The sequence below is a fragment of the Balaenoptera acutorostrata genome, chromosome 5 (genome assembly GCF_949987535.1).
Source record: "Balaenoptera acutorostrata chromosome 5, mBalAcu1.1, whole genome shotgun sequence".
Lineage (NCBI taxonomy): Eukaryota > Metazoa > Chordata > Mammalia > Artiodactyla > Balaenopteridae > Balaenoptera > Balaenoptera acutorostrata.
The window spans coordinates 93,893,809-93,917,624 of NC_080068.1; the positions used below are offsets into that span (position 1 = coordinate 93,893,809).

Below are 23,816 nucleotides of genomic sequence, written 5' to 3' on the forward strand. Positions count from 1 at the left end.
TCAAATTTTAAACTCTTAAAAATTAATGAGAATCCCCAAAAGTTTTTGTTTATGTGGATTATACCTATCAATATTTACTGTATTAGTAATTAAAAGAGACATTTTAAAATACTAGAATATATGTGTGCATGCCTTTCACCATCAAAGCAATATCATCACATTTCATGCAGCTTCTGGAAAACTCCACAATTCATTCATGAGAAAATAAGAGTGAAAAAGGTAAATAATATCTTAGTACTATTATGAAAATAGCTTTGACCTCTTGGTGCTCTTGAAAGCGTCAAGGATCCACAGGTATCCCAAGACTCTATTTTTGAGAACTGCTTAACTAGGTTGTCAATAACTAATATGACTTTAGTTTATGAGGGGCTTTCAAAAATACAAATGTGAATTATAATTACTCACAGGCAAACTTTCATCTCAGGCCACTGCCTGAGTATAAACATTTCCAGAACTCTCAGCTCAGATAAAGTCTCAAACTGATGGAAAAAAAAAATAGCTTGTCTGGCTTTAAATAATTTCATTTAAGATATACCTAAATCAATTAATATTTCTTATTATACTTTATTTATTAACTATATTCATCAGAAGAGAAATAAACATAACAATTTTGTCTGTTCACATTGGTGTATAATCTGTACTTATTGACGGATCTCAAAAATACAACATTTATTTTTCTTTTTCTCTTTTTGAATAAGGTCTGAAAATTATTCATACCTGCAACATAAAATAAACTTTGAATTTAGACTATTTCCAACAGCACTGGGAAATGTCACCTCAAAGATAATAACATACTAGCAGTTACTAAGAGCACCAAACTTGCATGAGTTCCCTTCACAAAGGAGAGCCTGGCCTACTTTATGAAACACCCCAGAGGATATTCCAAGTATCAATATCACTGACTCAGACAATTTATTAAGATATTCTTTAAAAAGTATTCTCTAAGAATTATTCTTTCCTATTTTGTAGTTAAATGATCACCTCCATACTTTTTTATTAAGAATACTTGCCCTGAGGGAGGTATTTAACACAAGTTCCTGCATGTCCACAGTGTCAGAGATGGTGGTTAAAACTGAGATTCAGTGGATGCCCCATGGGCTTGCTGTGATCAGTTTTGGGATGAACAACTCATGCCTGGTGCGAGATGAAATTTACAGAGATTTGCATCTCAGAGAACCAGTGTCAGCCGGAGCAGGAGCCCAGCCAGCATGGGGAGAAAGTGATCTCCTCACCCAGCTTTGCTGATACAAAGAAAACAAATGTCACCAGAGAAGGCCCAACCCAGAGGCAACCAAAATGAACACAACCCTCCATTTTTGCCAGGATAATAGGTACAGCCTGCTACAGAGTTTAGGGAAAGAAAAGAAAGACAGGAGAATCCTGAAGAGAGATTTCATTTAAAGTGGAAGTTCCCAAACTGACCGTGAATTGACAAAATTCAGTTTTAAGTCAGTGGGAGAAACAGAGCCTTGAGAACTAAGTTTATTTCAGACATAGAGAAATAATGAAAAGTAAGTCTTTGAACTTTGCATTCATAGAGTGTTGTGATGGTGAATTTTATACTTAGTGCATGAGAATATAAAATACTTGCTCAGGACCATCCCACTGATGACAAAATACTACTTAATGTGGGAGAACTTGAATGCAAGGCAATATGCAAGGCAACCTTACAATTTTTAAATACACTATATTTATATATTTTTAACTGTCACTTCTTCCTCTATCCCCATCCCAAGGGAAAATCAGGGACTTTCACCTGCTTTGTTTATTACTATATTCCAGTGCCTGGTGCATGTTAAATGCTTAATAAATATTTGTTGAATGAATGAATGATTTGACAAATGAATGCATTAGTCAGAATCTCCTGGAAAGTTCTTTAAAGTGTAATGCCCACCCCCAGCCGCAGAGTATCTCTTGAGTGGGCCCTGAGTCTGGATTATTAACAAACTCCCCAGATGATTCTGATGTACTTTGAAGTTCAAGAAGTATCGTGTGACTGGACTGGTGGATAGGAGAAGCATAGAAAACCAGATAAATGGAAAGGAGACTCAAGGTGTACTTGGCATTAAATCTCTCCATAATATGACTCCTCAGCCTACCTTTGTTTTAATTTCTATCTTAATAAAATTGTGGTATTTGCATTCATGTAGATCAGAGAAAATGGTACATTAGGCTACCACAAACTTTAAAGTTGATTTCCTACATCTCGACAGTTTTAAAAAAAAATTTTTCCAATAGCTTTTTTCTTTTCCTTTTCTCTGAAATATTATTATACCTTCATTTGGAAGCTTTATATGTATCTCAAAATTATCATGCCTTGCATACAATTTTTTCTTTCCATCCAACTCCCAAATACTTAATATTGCATAGAAAATCTAACACTTCATAGCAGTTATCACAGTTTGCAATTATATTTATATCTGTGTTTATTTTTAAAATTTGATTTTATTGTGATAAGAACCCTTAACATGAGACCTACTCTCAAATTTTTAAGTGTACAGTACAGTATTGTCAACTATAGTACAGTCCTGTACAGCAAATCTCTAGAGTTATTTATATTGCTTGACTGAAACGTTATGCTCATTGATTGTTAGCCCCACATTTCTCTCTACTCACCCCCTCAACCCCTGGCAACCACCATTCCACTCTTTGTTTCTGTGAATTTAATTATTTTAGATATCTCATATAAGTAGAATCATGCAGTATTTGTCTTTCTGTGATTGACTTATTTCACTTAGCAGAACGTCTTCAGGTTCATCCATGTTGCTTCATATTGCAGTCTTTCCTTCTTTTTTAAGGCTGAATGGTATATTCCATTGTGTGTATACAAAACATTTTTCTTTATCCATTTATATGTCGATGGACATTTAGGTTGTTTCCACATCTTGGTTATGGAGAACAGTGTTCCAGTGAACAAAGGAGTACTAATGTCTCTTTGAGATCCTAATTTCAATATTTTTGGATAAATACCCAGAAGCAGGATTGCTAGATCATAGGGAAGTCCTATTGTTAATTTTTTGAGGAACTTCCATAATATTTTTCATAGTGGCTGCACCATTTTTACATTCCTATCAACAGTATGAAAGGGCTCCAATTTCTCCACATATTTGCCAACACTTGTCTTTTGATCTGTGTTTGCCATTTATATCTGTTTTCTACACTAGAAGGTAAGCTTGATGAGGGGCATTCATTCACCTCCATGTTCTTATTACCTAGAATAGTATACCATGAACCACTACACTGTCTTGGAGGCTGAGTGTATTTAAAATGTTTCTGTGTACACTGTATCTTCCTAACACCCCTATGAGGCAGACATTGCTATTTTCCCAACATTACAGATGAGGAAACAGAGGCTTAGAGCAGATAAGTGACTTGTCTACAGCCGCACAGCTTGCAAGTAGCAAAGCCATATTTGAAACCTAGTAGGCCTGTTTTTTCTCTATTTTTGTTTTGTTTTGTTTTGTTTGTCCTACACCCTGTATGTTAGCCTTGGCAGATCCCCTCTACATATCCAACAGAGGTATAGAAAGAAGTAATATTTCCAGTTACAAATATTAATTATTAATCAGTATTAACTCAGTTCAATATCCCTCTTATCTGGACAGAAGTCTCCTAGGATCTTAACCTTCAACTGCAGGCATGAATCTGGAGTTAAGTCTAAGATATTTCAGGGCTCTCATAGTAGCTGTATCATAGCCCCAATCCTAAATCCAGTCTTTACTGACCCTTGTTTGTTGCCTATTGACTGGTTTAACAAAAATTTTCAACAGGCTTTTTTTTTTTTTCCTTTTGTACCACATTAGAGGCAGAAAATTAGGAGAGTAAGACACTGCATGAGACAGGTGAAAAAAGAGAAAGTTGATGCCTCATAGCAAGACAGAAGAAATAAAAGGAAAACAAAACAGGGTAGAGGATATCCTGTCTCTTAGAAAGTGCTTTTCTCTTAGAAATGGTGGCCCAAAATCATGGAGAAAGATTTAAATTATATATAAATACAACTCTTTTTAGGAAGACAAGTAGGTGAATAATTCATTTTTATAATGATTTATATTAAAAATAGTTTACACAATCTGTCACTTGCAAACTTCAACTACTTAGAAAATTGATATTTGACTTTAAAAATGATACACCAGTGGGGGCATTATTGCTACCTCTTCTCTTGTTCAAGAGTCTTCAAAGTAACATATCTGACAATCTGAAAATGGACATGGTCATCTTCCCTAACTTTTATGCTTTCAAACGCTCTTTATCAATCACTAAGTCCAGTGTCTTTATTGTTTCCTATTTCAAGCCATCATCAAAACCAGTGCATTAATTATCACTGTCTTCCCACTTTCCCTATCATAGTCTAGGCATAGTCTAGGTCCTCATCACGGTATACCTGTATTACTAACATTGGTCACTTTGGGCTACTTAGCATCCATTCCCCTGTTCTTGGTACAGTACCCTACTTTTGGCTCAGATACTAATTCTTCCACCTCACAGCCCACATGCCTCAGAGAAGCTGACTTCTATCCTGTCATAGAGGTGGGCCTTGTAAAATCTTAGCCATTTGGCCGCAGCAAAATTATTTTGGGATGAGCACATGACCTAAGAGTCAATCAAAATAAAGTCCAAGACTTTTTGGACTTTTTGGTTCCATGGTTGAGAGAAGAGGTACACTTTGCTTTTCTGCATATATACAAAGGGTGTAGTAGCCTTGGAGGTGAAGGTAGACATCTTGAGACCATAAAGAAATATCATTCCTGAACTTGGATTTAAGACTGAATAAATAGAGAAAAGAAATGGAAAGAGAGAAACCAGGGAATATTTTGTGTTTGACTTCTCATATACCATTAGGCTCCTTAGTAATGAAGGAATATATGAAAATGTGAATAATATTTGTCTTTAATACAGTATTAAGAATTTTTGAAGTGCATCTATGTACATCATTTAATTTGAACGCATCTTTCAATTACAAAAAGTAATCACATATTTTAATTTACTCTATACATATATATGTTATAATGAAAACAGCAAAGATTTTTGTTTCAAAATTAACTGAGATTTTCATCAGGCTTTGTTGTGTGTTCGTTGTACGATCTTTGGTAAATCACACACTCGCAAAATCGAAACTTTCCATATTTTAGAAATGGAACTGCCACATAGCATGATCAAATAGGAAGATATTTTCACATTATATTTTATGATATTTATGTTTTCTAATGCATAAATATCAATGTAACTTTCAAAATTTTAAAATAAAGCCAACTTTTAGACCATATTTTAAAAGATTTTTGCACACTTCTAATGTTTGAATCAAGAATGTATTTTTTTTATTTCTTCATATATATATATTTACTTTGCAAAGTAATACATGTACATCATAGAAGTACATATACATTGTAGTGTTACATACAGGAATACATTATATATGTACAAATACATGAACATTGTCAAAAATTTAGAAAATACAGAGGAACTAGAAGAAAATTAATCCTGTCATTGAAGTAATAAACATTGACAATATTTTAGCATATATCCTCCAATTTTTTTCTTTTTCTTTCTTTTTTTTTTTTGTTGTTGTAAGAACACTTAACATGAGATCAGCCCTCAACAAAATTTAAGAGTGCAATGCAGTATCGTTAACTGCAGGTGCAATGTTATACAGCAGATCTCTAGAACCCTACTACTTGCTTAACTGAGACTTTATACTTGTTGATTAGTAACTTCACAAGGAATGTATTTTAAACTGACATTTTATATACTAATTCTAAAAATGTGGTTTCACAAAGTATTTTTAGTAGTTTGTAGCCATATTACTTATTCCCATCATATAAAATCCTAAGACTGCCTTCTCTCTGTTGGTAGGAAAGTCACATTATCTTTAAAGAATTTTCTTCTCATGATTCTTTTAAAAAGCATTCAATATCTGATTTTTTTCTTGCCCAACTCAAAGCCAGACTTCATTATTTCCTAACTATCACCATAATTTGTTTTGGTAGACATTACTAGTGTTTACCAATATCTGGTTCATTCTAATTTTCAGTCATCATGCAATTGGAGGAATTCATGAGACTAGATCTGGCCAGTGGCTGTGGTCAGATATAACATGTGAATTTCTGGGCAGAAGTAGAAAAGAGCTGGTCAATACCTTTCCAACTGTCTCTTGTTTCTCTACCACATTGACTGAGTAGATCATGTGTCTAAGCAGGCATAGGATGATGGGATCTTCCTCAGCTTAGATGGCTGCCTTAGTAAGTGGAGGACAGTTGCCCTACAGTGGAGGCCTCAAGAGACAATTAAGCACTAATTTGTGAGGGCAAATTGACTTCTCTCTTACGCATCTAGAATGATGATCATATGTATCATCCTACAGAGAACTGAAAAAACAGTTCTGTTGTGAAAAGCTGCCCTTAAAAAGGTGCTAGACTTGCAGTGGACTTTGCCTGAATGAGAAATAAACTTTGCTGAGCTTAGCCACTGAGACTTTGAATTTTTTTTTTGGCTACTACAAAATAATGCTGTCTATCCTAATACTGTTGCTTTAGGAAAATCCTACCTTGAATAACCATTTCAAATTGTTTCAGTGTGAGAAATCCCAAACCACGTTTTTTTATATGCATGTAATTTAATTCTTCATATTACACCTTGAAATGGCCAAAATGCATCAGTTTTCTCTGTTCTCAGGGACCCACAGATTACATCTCCAGCTCTCTATACTCTTACAGCACTTATTTGTATTATTCTATTTATTTATATTACAATTTTCCTCTTGAAGTGTACTTGAGTAATATTTAAATAACTCTTATTATTCCAGCCTGAAAGAGAACATCCGTGATAGTCATAAATATGGTCTGTGGCTCTGAGTTTCCATTCAACGTAATTTCTAATATATAAGCATTCTAACTCCCTCTTTCTTCAGGCAGAGTCCCAAGTACCTCATGTGATTTCTTTGGCAACCATTCAAATTCTGATAAAGCTACTAGTGCCGACCTCATCCCTACCAACTACCCTGAATCTGCTGCTTTTCTGCCTTGTGACTTGACCTTGATATTTCTGCTAGAATGTGACATTACTATCACTTCCCACATTGTTGTCACTTCCCTTTGTCAGTACCAATGGTCCTTTTTGAAATAAAGGGGTCCCTCTGTCTGTATCCCCACCCAGGATTACCAATGAATACTAAGAAAAAACTTAACTCAGTGTTTTGGGTTAACTCACAGTGTAGGGGTGTCTTTAATGTTCTTTCATTAGCAATGAGCTATTGATCCTAAGATTAGGAAATATGGCTTAATTATGATTTTCATTGGATGGTAGCACTTAGATTGCTGGGAATACATAGTGCTCAGTCTAGATAACCTCAAAGAATGTGGCAGAACTGAGCTTGCTCTCATGGACCTAACTATGAGAAAGAGATGTGAGAGTCAGGCAAAAAACAGATGTGGGAGAATCAAAGTGGGAAAAGAGGAAGACAAGCCATACTATTTAAAATATAATGAGTTTGAGGTAACTGTGATGAAATTGGGGACACTAGTCAGTGGTTTAGAAAAATAGAAAAACACATAGCTTTAGCAGTCAGCAATATAAATGAAACTGTGGAAGTATATATATGAGGATTTTCTATCTATCTGATTAGTTACAAGGAACTGCCACACCTGAAAACGTAGCTAACTAGATACCCAAAAAGTTTTCTGCTATGAAACATCTAAGAGTATTGAATTGTAATATAATAATCATCTTTAAAAATACATAGCTGAGCTTGCAAGTAAAAAGAGGTTTCTCTTGGGCTTCCCTGGTGGTGCAGTGGTTGAGAATCTGCCTGCTAATGCAGGGGACACGGGTTCGAGCCCTGGTCTGGGAGGATCCCACGTGCCGCGGAGCAGCTGGGCCCGTGAGCCACAACTACTGAGCCTGCGCGTCTGGAGCCTGGGCCCCGCAACGGGAGGGGCCGCGATAGTGAGAGGCCCGCGCACCGCGATGAAGAGCGGTCCCTGCACCGCGATGAAGGGTGGCCCCCGCTTGCCGTAGCTGGGGAAAGCCCTCGCACGAACTGAAGACCCAACACAGCCAAAAATAAAGAAATAAATAAATAAAGTAGCTATAAAAGACCTTTAAAAAAAAAAAAAAAAAAAAGAGGTTTCTCTAGGGGGACAAGATCATAAAAGAAGCTGAAAATAAGAAAATAAGTGGGGTGATGAAGCTATACCTACCCTGACTGCATGTATATATCTTCTGTCACCCAGAGACTTGTGTTTCAGTGATGTTGGGCTCACTCAAGCTAAGGATTTAGAATTAGAAGCCAGAGTCCTTAAGGGGCCATGTGAAAGTATGGACCAGAAGAAAAAAAATCTGCCTGAAAGGAAAGAGAGAAACAAAGGAAACATATATTTTAGCTCAGACTTAGATGAACACAAAAGTTTCTCTTGAGAATTTATTAAAATCAAGCCATCCTTCAAGTGGAGTTGGAATTATTTGTACTATTTATATGATCTGACAAACTATATGCTAAAAAATAATGAATTCAAAATGATTTCAGGTTAGTAGAACCCTAGTGTGTCAAGCAGAAGCAAACATAGATATTCTCTGGAAAAATGTGCTCTAATAAAATGCTTGCAGAATTTTTCCAGATAAAGCCCAACCATTTGAACAAGAATTTGTAATTCAAAATTAATAACACAAAGGGAAACAGGCCACTAGAATAAAAGTCAGAAGAATCAACCAATAATAGAAGTAGACTTCCCAGGAACTTCTGATACTGAAATTCCCAGTTACAAAATTTAAATAAGCATTTTTTTAAAATAAATAAAAAGTAGAATTGAAACATAGCAAGAAGTTAGACTATCAAAAGCAGAGTTGAAAAAAATAGAAATTCTCAAAATAAAAAAGTGTAATCATTAAAATTAAAAACCTCAGTAAATGTGTTAAATGTAAGATTAATCACAGCTGAAGAGAGAATTAGTAACCTGGAAGAAACCTGAAAAAAAATACCTAAAATCCAGCACAAAGGAGCAGAGGTATCAAGTATGAAAGATTGTTTTAAAATATGGAAGGTAATGAGGTCATATGCTTCTAAATGGAGTTTCAGAAGGAGAGAATACAAAGAATGAGCTAGAGACAATATTTGAAGGGTTAACAGCTGTGAAATGCTCAAAGATTCTAATTCTCAGTGTGGGAGACTGCTCTTGGCACAGTAACCTAATTTTTCAAGCCCCCCTGCATTTAGGAGAGCCATTCAACTAGTTCTCAGAAAAAGAATGTAAGCAGAAAAAAAATGAAATGGTCATTTTCTGACTTATATAGTTACAAGTAGGTGCACATTTCCCATTCCCAATTTCTCTCTCTCCACTAAACATGATGAAGTCATGTCAAACTTGAAGAAACCTGGATTTCAGAGTTCTTCCTTAGAGGACAATAGCCCAGGAAAGCCACTACCCAGGAACATCTGCATTGAAATTTGCATGAGCAAGAAATAATACTTGTAGTATGTTAAATCAATGACTCTGGAGGTTATTTGTTACAGCAGCTAGTGTTAATTACCCTGACTGAGACACAGGAAAACCAGTGAATCTTAAGCATGGTAAATAAGAAATACTTATGGGGACTTCCCTGGTGGCACAGTGGTTAAGAATCCACCTGCCAATGAAGGGGACACGGGTTTGAGCTCTGGTCCGGGAAGATCCTACAAGCCATGGAGCAACTAAGCCCGTGCGCCACAACTACTGAGCCTGTGCTCTAGAGCCCACGAGCCACAACTATGGAAGCTCACGCACCTAGAGCCCGTGCTCCGCAATGAAAAGCCAACACAACAAGAAGCATGCACACTGCAACGAAGAGTAGCCCCTGCTCAACGCAACTAGAGAAAGCCCACGTGCAGCAACAAAGACCCAATGCAGCCATAAATAAAAATAAATAAATAAATAGAAATATTATGTATATCAGACTAAAACAATAAGAGAACAACAAAAGTAAAGAATAATCTTAATCAGAAACCAAGTTCTATATATTCTTCCTTTGATATATCTCTCAAAGTTGACTACTTTTTCCTGTCTCCATCACAAATCCCTAAATCAAAGCATCTGTTATCCTTCCCATGAAACACTGAAAGAGCTTCCTAACTGATCTCCTATCCTCCATGCCTGTCCCTCTTCCAATTCTTTCCTCATCTATAAGAAAGTAAGATCTTTAAGAAGTGGAAATCCACTATTACAATACTTCTGCTGTAAAAGTTAAATGGACTTCCATTTCTCCTGGGTATGGTTCAGACTTTATAACATAATTTTCAAGGCTTTCATCAATGTGACTAAGCCTACCTCACCGATTTCGTCTCTTGCTATTCTTCTCATTGTCTCTGACCATACCAGACTTACTTTATTTCATTTAATGAGTCATTCTCTCATTTCCAGGTGTTCTAGCATTCTATTTGTTTACTTGAAATACTTTCCTTTTCACCTAAATATCTTTTATGCATTCTTCAGGTCTCTATTCAAATGTCCTTTCACCTGAGAAGTTTCCTCAGATAACCAAGATTAGTTTCAATCTTTGAGTTTCACTTTGGAAGCATTCAGAATCCTCCCACAGTAGATATGATTTACTTCTACTTTTGAAGCATTTACCATTATAATAATTATTGGTTTATTCTGATTCTGGGATTGAACCTTAGTTTGTGTCTTAGGGATTGGGTTTATAAACTTCTTGATGTCAGTATACTGAATATAGTTGCCAGTGCATAGTAATGCTCAGTAAATATTTCTAGAATGAGGTTGAATAAATGGATGAATGAACCAAAAGAACAGAATAAGATCATGTTTCAGGAATTTTTCTGCTTGTTTGAAAGACTGGTATTTGATCTTGGTCTCTGTCAGAAAAATAATCAAATCTTGGCAATTAAAGTAAAAAAATGTCATCTCTCATAATTTGCTCTAAGTATTAATGGACTTCAGATGCACAAAATGGTGTTAACCACAAACCTTAGTACACTTGGATTGTGAATAGTAGTATATTCATGTTCCTCACTCACTTATTTGCTCATTTGCTTATTTGTTTGTTGGTTTATTCATCTACTCATGCATGAATTCCTGCATCCAATTGTAGTGGTATTATAATGAAAATTTGTGAATGCAGTATCCAACCTAAGACTTGAAACACTCTCCTTGCCTTCTGACTTGCCCACTCTCTGATGTAAGAACTATCCTGGGTCTTGTGTTTATCATTTTTTTTGTTTCTTAGAATTATATTATTATGTGCACAGATATACCTCAAGTATATGTGTTTACTTTAGGTCCTAATTTTAACTACAATAAAGGGTATTTTTCAGCATGTCATCTGGGACATTTTTGCTCAGTATCCTATTATTGAAATTCATTCATGTTTTTGCATGTAGCTGAGTTTATTTATTTTGCTGCTGTTTAATATTTCATTATATAAATATATTTATTATAATTTATTTATTTATTCTTTGTCCTATTAGTGGGCATTTAGTTGTTTCCAGTCTTTTGCTTTTATGCATAGCACTTCTTATGGACATTCTCATACATGCCTTTTATGGTAAATGTGGAAGTATTTCTCTTGGGTCTATATGTAAGAGTGGAACTACTGGGACATGAGAGATAATGCCAACTTGTCTTCCAATATGTCTATATGAGCAATGTGTTTGAGATCATGTTGATTTATAATCTATCGGACACTTGGTATTAACAGACTTAATTTTTTCCAATTAAATTGTTATAAAATTTATTTCCTGGTGGTCTTGTTTTATATTTTCCTTTGCTTTCTGTTATTATAAAATATTCAAAATCAAAATGACCTATTTGCAAGTTAGTGACCTCCTTGCTTTTGAAATGGTCAAAGATTAATTAGATATTCAATTGATAGGGTTTCTTCTTTGGGCCAGGCTTAGATCATTCATCATTCATTCAACAAACATAATTTAGCATCATGTTGGGTTCTGAGGACATAGGGAACAAGATAAGCCTGGTTACTGCTGTCATGGAGAAAGACTCTAAGAGTCAATTATTAATGTGATGAGTACTATGAAGAAGTGTAGCGAGCTATAGAGTGAATAACATAAATATCTGTTCTGATCAGAAGTTGGGAAGGATGTAGGGAAATGTTTCCCATAGTAAGTGACCCCAAAAGCTTAAACGTGAATTATGCATAATTTTACCTAAGAGATAGGAGATCAAGGATTTTGTGGAAGGGCTCTCCTCAATAGAGGAAGTAGCATGTGAAAACACTGTCTTAGATTTCTGTCTGCATTTCCTCTCTCCTAAGGTTTAAACAGAATTCTAGGGTCCAAGGCAGAAATTAATGCCTCAGCAGCCATGTTTATGTTCTCCCAAACTTTATTTCTCCCAGACAGGGCTTCCTCTGCCAAAGGAACCAAAATGTAGCCTCCAGCTGGGACCTCGTACTATAATTAAAACATAATGATTATTGAGCATTTCTGAAAAAGAAATGCCAACTTCAGAAAACAGGTTGGGGAGTAGACCTCACATAAGATTGGCTCTTAAATGAAAGCAATCTTAACACCTCTAATACATTTTTAATAATATGTATTAACATATATATAACATACATAATATATTAAATATACAATTAATATATGATATAGATAATTTCAACATTTCTAGTCACGTATATGCCCTCTCTTATTCTGGAGACTAATTCTATGTTTTTCACTTTTGAGTTGTTTTCAACTCAGGATGCTAAGAAATTAAAAGGTTGTGAACCTACTACAGAAAGGTTTTTTTTTTTGAGGGAGGGGCTCCTAACAGCAGAAAAAACTCAATAAATAATCAACAATATTTTGGGTAACCTACTAGATATTTATTGCTATTCTCTGATCTGAAATAAACCAGACAAACATAAGATGCCATATTTGAATCTCATCTTGTTGGGTATATTTATTTACATATATGTGTATTCTTTTATTTAAAAACTTTATACACTATATAAATATACACATAATTAATTATAATTTAATATATGTACTCTAAAAATGTATATTATTTATATATTAAGCTTTCTCTTCTGAGGCCTTAATTTGGAAAATTGAATTTGTTCTGTCCTATTATAAAGCCTATGCATGGCCTTCTAATATTCTTTGTGAAATCTATTTGACAATAACAAACTTGTTCTCCTTTAATCCTTGGGACAAACAGTAATTTCTATTTATTTAAGTCTTAGTTTTCTGACTATTAATGTACAAGGGGTCATACTGTGAAATAAAAGCTTAACAAATGTCCTCTTTGGAATATCAATGAGTTATCTTTAATCATTACAAGGAAAACGCAAAGATTCTTTGAAAAAGTAAATACTAAACTGTCACAAAACTCATTTTGGAAAAAAAGAAATGAAAACATATTCATTTGACACTGCCTGGCTTACAGCTTGTTTTCAGGCATGGCACGGCAGCTATAAATCTGGAAGTCACCTTACAGCTCCTAAAATAATAAAGTTCCTTCACCACCACTCCATTCCACAGATAAGAAGACTGAGGCCAGGAAAATCAGTATGAATCCAAAGTCACACAGCAACCTGATGCAAAGTCAAGCTTAGAATCCACGGCTTTGACACCCGATTGACTGCTCTTTTCACTATACTATGGTTTATCCCTGATAAGCAATTTCATCCCAGAAAAGTGTTTATGTCCATGGTGAAGCATTAAAAGATTAAAAAAAAAAATTGGATTGGTGGAGTGGGCATCTTTTTCTTGAAAATTTTCTTGAACTGGCATATCTGCCTGCCTACTATACCACCCCCCACACACTTACCCACTCATATATACAAATACAAACACACATAAATGATTGTGAGATACTGAAGGATGAGGCAGTTTCTTAATCCTTGTGATCCCACAGGAAAGAACCTAGTTCCTTGCACATAATTAAGCTGAACTGAAATTTTCTAAGCACATTTTAGCATCCCTAAAGCACCCAAGTGTACCTGTTTTATATAGTAAGCTGCTTTTTACACTCTTCATTTTCATCCTCTCTCCTATTTTGTGTTGGGATGGGTGGCTGTCTGGTGTGAGCAAAGGAGTTCAGAATTTGAAGTCAGACAAAACTGGACTGCAATATTTACTTAAGTTTTACGACATGTGCTACATTGGAGAAGTTAATATTTTAACATTAAGCATTCAGTTATCTGGCCCTAGTTCTCAAGTAGGTTATTGTACAAGTAGTTGCGTGGGCTGTTAGTTTCTGTCCATATTCTCTCAGGCCTTATATTTCTGTGCACACCAGCCTAACTTCTAACTCATAGTATCTTCATCTTTTTGCTAAGGGCTTATGTACACAGCAGGCTGATGGTGCCCTGGAATTATCTCCTGTCCACCAACACTCTTGCACCATTAGCAATAGCCCCTCAAAACAGCAATGAGCGGATATTGGTGTATAAATAATCAGCTGCCTCACCCTCCATTTGAAACAACTGAGACATATGTTTGACATTGATTTCCAGAGTTCCTCAGCTAATTTATGTTCTGGGTGCCAAAATGGTAACTTGTATGATGATGCACACTTTATTGGCTTTCCTCCTTCCCCTGACTCATTTCTCCACTCCCCTACCAGAGTTGCCTGGACTCAGCTTCCTAATAAACTATTTGTACTCAGATTCTTGTGTCAGCATCTGCTTCTGAGTGAACTCAAAGACTGAGACAGACAAGTGAATAGACCTTTACAAAACAATGTGTGAAGTTCTGAGAAAGTTAACTCAACATTGTAAATCAACTATACTTCAATTATATATATATATATATATATATATATATATAAAAGAGAGTTAAGAGTGGGATTTTGCAGAAATATTGATATTTAATACACGTTGTAAGGGGCTTTGTTCAAAGAATATTTCCTGGTGTAGGTGGTACTTAAGGTGTATTTTTTTTTTTTTTTTTAGCCACACCGCATGGCTTGCAGGATCTTAGTTCTCTGAACAGGGATTGAACCTGGGCCCCCTGCAGTAGAAGCACGGAGTCCTAACCACTGGACCACCAGGGAATTCCCCTTGAGGTGCATTCTTGAAAGTATGAAGAGGTTAGATAGACAACCAAAAGATGGAGGTTTCCAGTAAGGAGGAATTACAAGTACAAAGTCTTGGAGGCAAGAGACAGTATGTTATCATGTTTAAGGAGCTGAAAGTGGTCAGACGTGCCTAAAAAAAAAAAGAGTGAGCATTAGGGGTAAATGATGAGAAGAAAGCCTGTAGAGGTAGGTAAGGGACAGACCAGAAAGACTTTTATGACCTAACCAAGGAGATGCTCCTTTAGGCAAGAGTCATAAAGAGGCATTGTGGGAAGTTAAGCAAAGCAGTGATATCAGATTTCTGTTTCAGAAAGATTCACATTTGATAGCACTGGGGAGAATAGATTGCAGGGATCAAGATAAAAAGCTGGAAGACCCATTAGAAGCCTGTGGCAATAAGCCAGGTAAGAAATGATATGAATCTGAACAAAGTTAATGGTAGAGTAAAAGAAGAGAAAGGACAGATCTCAGAGATATTGTCTGCATCACATCAACAGGACTTTTTGACTGATTGACTATGCAGGATAATGGGAAAGCTAGAATTTGAGAATGACTCCCAAGTGTCTGGCGTTGGTGATTGAGTCAACTGATGCAACTGAAGTGGTAGTCACAGAGGGAAAGGTATGGCATGACACTGGGTAATGCCAACATTTAAGGGGCAGGCGGAGAGAGAAGAATTCCACTAGGAGACTGAAACATTGGCAAGAATTGAGACGCCAGCTGCACGGCATAAGGACCACCAAAACCTATTCATGTGCCCACAGCACACTTAGTAATTCATCACAGATCTCTTTCACTTCATCCTCTGATTTAGCCTAGAATCTTCCTCAACTCAGCACACTTGGAGTAGCAAGGGTCATAACTACTACAAAAAGCTGTTGTGTGGGGCTTCCCTGGTGGCGCAGTGGTTGAGAACCTGCCTGCTAATGCAGGAGACGCAGGTTCGGGCCCTGGCCTGGGAAGATCCCACGTGCCGCGGAGCGGCTGGGCCCGTGAGCCACAGTTGCTGAGCCTGCGCGTCTGGAGCCTGTGCTCCGCAGCGGGAGAGGCCGCGATGGTGAGAGGCCTGCGCAGCGCGATGAAGAGTGGCCCCCACTTGCCACAACCAGAGAAAGCCCTCGCACAGAAACGAAGACCCAACACAGCCAAAAATAAATAAATTAATTAATTAATTAAAAAAAAAAAAAAAAAAAAGTAACTGAAGTGAAAAACCAATTGAGGACACAAAACAAGGCAAAAGCTGTTGTGTGGATTAAATAAGATAAATATGTGAAGCACTTAGCATACCACTACACAAGTTGGCCAGAACCTAATAAAATATATATACCAAATGATAGAGGTGAATGCATATAATTTGGTCATAAGAGATGGGGCAGGGAAAGCTGAGGGAATTCTCTTCTGAAAGTCTTTATTTTCTCTGAAGTAGGCATTCAGGCTATCTATAAAGAGGAACAGAGGAAGTGGTAGGGTAGCATGAGGAAATTGGAGATAGTTCCAGATAGCTATTGTAGGAAATGGGTACAGGAGCTGACAAAAGACCCACACAGGAATTTTAGGGAACTGCTGCAGACCTGGATGAGGCTGGACACAATAAATGACTTATCCTAAATAAAAAGTTTTGAATCATGGTCTCATTTTCCTTCAAATGTGAGACATGAAAAAACAAACAAACACACACTACATTAGCAAAAAGGAAAAAAGGGAAACAATGCTCATAGGTAAAATAATCACTATGCTACGTGTGTTACATAAATTACATAAACTTCACAGAAACTACCTGAGTAGGATATTATTATTTCCAGTTTTTATATGAAGAAACTGAGGCTAAAGATTTTATATCAATCACCCAAGATCACATTTGTAGTAACTGGCAACGCTGGGATGGAATTCAGGTCAGCCTAGAACCTAAGTCCCTGCTATTGGCAGACATATCCTTAATGTGGAATCCACATCTCCATTTTTTATAATTGCTGATGTATTTCAGCTTCTTTCTTCTCTGTTCTGACATTTCACTACTCATATTTAAGGGAATTCCTTCATAGTCAGCTATGAAGTAGACACTGAATTGCTGTTAATGATTTCAAACCAGCCTTCGTTGTCATGTTGTTTTTTTCTTCTCTTGTGGTTGTGGAGTATTTGATCTACTTCCATTGAATTTGATTTAATGCAAAAATTAAAATAAATGCCTTTGTCAGCAGAGATGAATATTCTAAAACAAAAGACATTTTAATACCATTTTAATATTCACATTTTTTATTCTTTTCTCTGTTCTCTGCTCTCCCTCTCCCTTCCCTCCTTCTTCTCTCTCTCTCTCTTTCTCTCTCTCTCTCTCCCCCTCTCTCTCTCTCCCTCTCTCTCTCTCTCTGCAAGTGATTCTCATTATACACAGTCACTATGTCTATAAAATCTCCACAAAAACTGAATCAATGAATTACGAACCACTACTCCTAGGAGAAATCCAGAGTTAGGTTCCTATGAGACTCTGGTCACAATATTTTTGTCAACCCATGAATACATTGTCATGTTTTATCTGTATTTCTGTTTAAAAACACCTTATTCCATAATATTGTTGATTCATTATTACTGAACTCACAGCGAGCTGCACTGTAGCTCCTGCCTGAGCGAAGCTTACCCGACACATGTACTTTCTCTCTGTGGCAAATCACAGCCTTCCTGCACTCATGAACACTAGACAGTGCTGTGCTTGGGGACAATTTTAAATGGCGAAATCACCAAAAAAAAAAGCACACAAAAATATGACAAGTGTGGCCCTAAATAGACCATGAAAGGACGCTTATTTATAGTATGAGAGTTGAAACAAGGAAACAAAGCATCACCATGTTAGACTTAGCTCAGACATCAGCAACTCACATTTTCTCCACTCTGTGCAGGTTTGTGAATGACCAAGATATACCATGAGTATTGATTGTGAGGTTTCAAATACATTTTAACAAGTTGACAAGTTCACAAATACAAAATCTGTGAATAATGAGGACTGGCTCTGTGTGTGTATGTGTTTGTCACAAATTTAAAAGCTATCCCAACTTCCAGCTAATATTTCTTTATGTATCAGAAACTGTCCCATGCCACAAACAGAAAGGACTGTGTATTGATGGAAAGTTCCATGTGAAGTTTCCTTGGGAAAGGATCCTTAGAAAATCTTGTGAAGTTTGGAAACTATTAGAGAATAAACTCCTAACATTTGACCTGCTTTTTTTTTCTTTTAATAATATGTCTCCTTTGAACTGCCTTCTTTCCATGAATTTTTATATCTTTGCATCTCTTTCAACAGCAGAATGTCAAAAGGATGACTACATTCTGTGCACATAAAGCCAAAGTACAACACCGGACGGGAAAGAACTTGAAATTTGTTTAAAGCATTTCTGCTTTTGCCAGAGCATTAGAAACTAGTTTTTGGCTTTTACTTTTTAAACAGTGATTGTCAGGATATACTAATATACATTTTTAACCAATCCTTTAGATTATGTCACTTCTATCCTTCAACATTTTGCCTGCTGGAGTCAGAGGCTCAACGTCTCTGGTGAGCACAGTAACAAAGAGGATATAAACTCTGCAGTAATGCATCCCCTTCACCTTCAAAAACAAAGTAGAGTATCTTGGACTCTATTCCTGGACCTATTGCTGTCCTAATGAGTCATGTTTTGTGTAAAAATTGTAATGACTCTTTTGCTGCAAAACAACTGTAGAAGCCATAAATGCTTTGGGGTTCTCAGTGAGCTTCCTCTCAGATATTCAGAAGTCCCCATCTTCATGTCATCATGCAGCCAAATTATCTTCTTTTGCTATATCTTAGGTATAATGGTCAAATTCTTTCCATCCATTGCCTAAATAATTTCATATCAAAATAGATTATATGTCCATTAGGGCTCGGTATTTTAAATCTCTTTTCAAGAACTCTCTATCCTCTAGCTAGCTTCACTGAGTAGGAATGTTATGGTAAAAGCCAATCCAAGTGTATCTTCAGAGCCCACGATATTATCGTACAATAAGTTATCAGCCCTAGGCTGTACCCTCCCTAAACACTGAGGCCTTATTCATTAGGAACAATTCACCCCTCTAGTGGAGGGATGTGGGTATTGCAGATTGAGTTCTAACAAATAGCTAACTGAGCTTAAGGCTGGAAGAACCCGTACAGCGTTTTTTTATTGTAAGATTCCCCTTTTTCTGCTGATTTTATTAAATATAAGCCAAAAGAGAAATCTCTTTAAAATGTTCATTTGCTTTCTTATGTTTATACACCGGAAAATGCTTAGAGCTATAAACAGGCAATACTAGCATTTGACTAATAGATTTCTGTTTATATTCATCTCCATTTTTCCCTTGTTCAGAGTCAAATAGAGATTGATTGAAAAAATGGTGTGTTGCATACTTTACAAAGTTAAACAGTAACAGAAGATAGCTTTTCTCATATGCTTCCTATAAACAGTTAGGTTATGTTAAAATCCACAATTTGGCACCAAAGGGGAAAACTGTTCAGCTGAACTGGATTATAATGGGAAAACAACGATATCACTACCGGTAAATACCGGTAGCTATAGTGGGAGTGACGTGAAAATTCTGATTTCAGCTCTGCTATTGTGATGTCCTTGTCAGTAAAAATGTTGGAGTTGAAAAATGCTTCCAAAGATTTACTAGCTCAAAAGTCTGGAGGGGTGGAAGAATCTGTCCAAAGTCGCACAGTTAATGGCCAAGCATGAGTCCATTTCTCCTGATTCAGAAATTTACAACTCTTCCTAACACACCATCCTGGTAATCACGGCATGACTCTGAAGTCTGGCTGAATGAGTTTGAATCCCACCTCGACTGTGGACCGTCTGGATGATCATAGACAAGATCCTTCACCACTCCGCACTTTTCTCTTCTTATCTGTACAGTAGGGGTAATGGGGATGCCCATCTCAGAGATGCTTTTGCAAGGATTGAAAGGAGATGCTGCAGGAAAATTACTTATCATAGGACATAATGCATAATATGTACTCAGTATGGGTTGACAATAGCTCCTATTAGGATTATTACTACTATGGGCTTTTCTCTCTGCTGTTTCGGAACGTTCTAAAAACAGAACTGCTTTTCACTCCCAGGAGTAAATGAGTATGTAAATTAGGGAAATCTAAGTCTTTGTATTTCATTCCATTACTCATAAGTATTTCAGTGCTATGAGAGCATTACTAATCTTCCCCTTCATTTATGCAGTGATATAAGGGTGATAACAGCTGTTTTAAGAGAGAATTTTGATTTTTTTTCGGAGTATCATATACATTGCCTCTATTAAGCCAGATTTGTAAAATAATTCTAGTATAATTTAGATACTGTGGTATATTAGAAACCAAAGATTATAAAGTGTAAATGAGATTTTTTTTTTTTTCTGCTGCTGACATCATAACAGTTTTTACAGGGCCATTATCACCTCAATGGATACGGATGTCATGCAGTCATTATCTTCAGATCATAACGAGGTGGACCATTAGTGCTTCCTTCAGAGACCTTATGGTCTTGAGATATTAATGAGCCTTTGGGGAACCCTAAATCCTGGGATGGTTGGGAGGGTACTCCAAACCATAACAGAACCTTCTTTGCAATGACAATGGATCCTGTCAATTTCTATTAAGGAGCTTCTTAATTCCCCAATCATTAAGATAGTGGAAGGACTTATTATAGTAGCCTATAATTAAGGAAGCTTTCAGCCATAAATCCCTTCCGTAGAGTCCTTCCTTTTATTCAATATGGAATGAATAAAAGGTAAGTCTTCCACAGGACTAACAATGTAGACATCATCCATCTCAAGAAAAATCTTGTAGAATGAGAATTCTCTCTGGTTTCCCCCAAAACCTTCAGCCTCTACTCACTCCTTTATAAAGGCACAGAACAAGTGAGAGCCCTTGAGTAAAAACTAGAGGTCCCCAGCAATGGCCCAGTGGGCATCTCTTGTCACAACTGTCATTTGGATTGGACAGTGTTCGAGTATTTATGCTAGGCATTATGACAGAGAAACACACAAGCTCAAAGCGCTATCTCTGCCCTTAAATAATTCACAAACTGATTGAAAAGAGTGAATAAGAAAGGTATAGTAATGACATCAGAATTCAAGGCAACAACACAGAGAGGAACACAGGCAGTACCAGAATGATTTTCCAACAGTGGGTACAGAGAGTATGTGCTATGAATTAAATGACAAACTACCCATAGAAGTTGATGCTTCATGAGTATTGCATCCTATTTTAGAGGAGGATGAGTTCAATAGGACTTGTTTACTATTGACCTTATTTCTTTATGCCTCAGTTTCTCAATAGCTAAATGACTGGATTAACATCCTGCTATAAACTATAACCAGAAAATCAAATGATCATGTTACATTTTTTTTGTTATTTTCTGTACAAGGAAGTAGTGATCCCTGGCATGCTAAAGTGATAGGTGCTATAGAAATATTCAGATAGGGAGAGATACAGGCTTCATTACAAGTGAGGTTTACTATCATAACCCAAAATTTATTACTTAAAAAAAAGCAGGGAGCCAAATAAGAACAGAAATTATGTGCTGCAATAAAAATTAAAAATGAAAGAATCCAACCCGTTGACCTTGAATGTACAGAAACTTGAAGTTCCCTCATTCTTTTTGATAATCCCGGACTTTTCATCTAAATTTCATTCGACCTCAAGCAGACCTGCATTTGGCTTATTACTGAAATTTCATTGCTGTAATTTTCCCATGTAAGAAGTTTTCTAATCAGAAGTTAAATTTATAGAAAATCTCCACTATATTGAAGAAGAAATAAATGTCTGCTTCTGCATTTTCTGCTTTGGGAATTTGAGTTAGTTTTATTGTGGTGTTTCCAAATCAGGTCTTCTTCAGTACCAGCAGGGGAAAGAATCACACAGCACTCTATCTCAGAGTGAAAGCCCTGAATGAACTGAAGATTTATAAAGGGGTCTGAGCTTTGCTTTAAGTTGTTAATAAGAAACTCCTGGGTTTCAGTCTCTCATCTAAGGTAACTGGTGCTTTAAGGGCATTCAGAAACCAAGGTCTATGATACGATATTTGAGACTTTCTTTATTGTTCTATTTAAGTTCCTTGAGGCAATTCATCTTTTTGGTTGTCATTGTTTCTCCTCTGCTTCTAATCACTTCGTATTTGACTGTCATGTCAGGGAAATCTGCATAGCTCTACTAAGCCCTAAAGATAGGTGCAGTAAGCTAGCTGGCTTGAACATTTTCAGCCTCCAAGGGTATTTCACTAGCATTCCTCAAGTTTATCCATCATATTCACTCCTCCTACTTCTCGTAACAGGAAAGGCCTTTACAATACTGACCACTCTCCGCTGTGCTAACTATGCCCAATGTGAGCATACAGCCTTCTGGCCACAAAGTTGCTTAAAAGGAAATGTGAAAAGCCAAACAACAATAACAACAGCAAAAGGGAGTGAGGCACGTGGCTTCTTGCTCCCTCCTGCTTCCTGGATCCTGGATATGTGCTCATACACACACATACACACACACACACACCCCACATATGGTTTTTCCTCCCTCTACTCATACCCCTCTGCCCTCCTGCAAAGAGCAGCTCTGTGGAGAGAGGCTTTCATTTAGAAATTCAGAGAGCATTTCAGAATTCCATTGACTATCTGAATAAGCCCCAAGTACACAGAAGCTCTGACTCAGGAACTGAGCTTCTTCTCCTTAAAGGATAGCTCTGTACTCTTAACAATTGCACAAGCAACCTTTGTCTGCATTATCCAAGAGTGTGCCCCCTTGTTTCAGTCTTCAGATGTGGGTGATGTGCATCTATGAGAGATATATACTGGAGCTGTGAAAAAATGATCTGACATTAGTCCCAGATCAAATTAGAGATTAAAAAAAAAAACTCAACCAAATATAAGCCCTTGAAGGGCAGATGTAAATTGGATAAGCTTCCATATTACAAGACTAACAAGAAAGAATTCTGAGACAAGAATGAAAAGCAGAATGCATCCACTCTAAGTTGCTGCTGAAGGAAAAGATAGAGCGAAACTTGGGCTCATGGGTTGCTTTTCTTGCTTATACAGGAAGGCATTATCTGGGCATCCCTGGGATACCATGACAATTATTGGTAAGAGCTACATTTCCCTCGAGAGGTGTCCAGTTATACTAAGAAGAGTCAACAGCTTCACTTGGGATGAGGGAAGGAGGTAGGATATAGAAGCTGATCTCCTGCACAAGTGCCTTCCAACTTGGGCATGAAGGATGCTGTTTGTTTCCTAGGACGCTGATACTCTAGCAGGTTCTGCCCAGTAGAATTTTCTGCAATCATGGAATGACTCTGTGACTGTTAAGTCCAGTATGATAGCCACTAGCCTCACCTGGTTATAGAGCTCATGATTCCTGGTTCATGTAACTAAAATAATGAAAAATAAATATCCATGTGCCCGTTCTGATATAAATAAGTGATTGAATAAATAAGTAAATGGGGAAAAGAAACAAATCTCTCATACAGAAGCATTCCAAATAATTTATATTATGTAGATATATCTCCTTCAAGGATTAATGTTTAACTTTGTATTTATTTATTTACTTATTTTTATTATTGCTATTTATGTTATTTGTGATATTGTTGTTAACTAAGGGCATGGTATACTGTTTATTTATTTTATTTTAAATCAGGGGAGAGTAACAAAGCTAAGAGATACGGCTGAAAGTCAACAAGGAGTGTATTCAATACCTATTCCATTAAATGGACCAGTGCATGGAGAAGGAGCAGAGAAACTGGTAAAATAGTGACATCAAAATGTATCATCCACCAAACATTAATGTTATATTAT

General features: G+C 36.6%; 1 long non-coding RNA gene across 11 annotated transcripts in view; it reads right to left on the bottom strand.

The window, feature by feature from the left end:
• The window catches only part of LOC130708275 (uncharacterized), a 234,481-nt gene that overhangs the window by 37,051 nt on the left and 173,614 nt on the right, over positions 1–23,816 (bottom strand). For 2 of the 11 annotated variants that reach the window (XR_009008448.1, XR_009008445.1), the window contains exon 7: positions 8,193–8,335. The exons of the other annotated variants lie outside the window; for them this stretch is intronic. This is a non-coding gene — a long non-coding RNA (uncharacterized LOC130708275). The remainder of the gene's footprint in view (positions 1–8,192; positions 8,336–23,816) is intronic. 11 annotated transcript variants of the gene reach the window in all.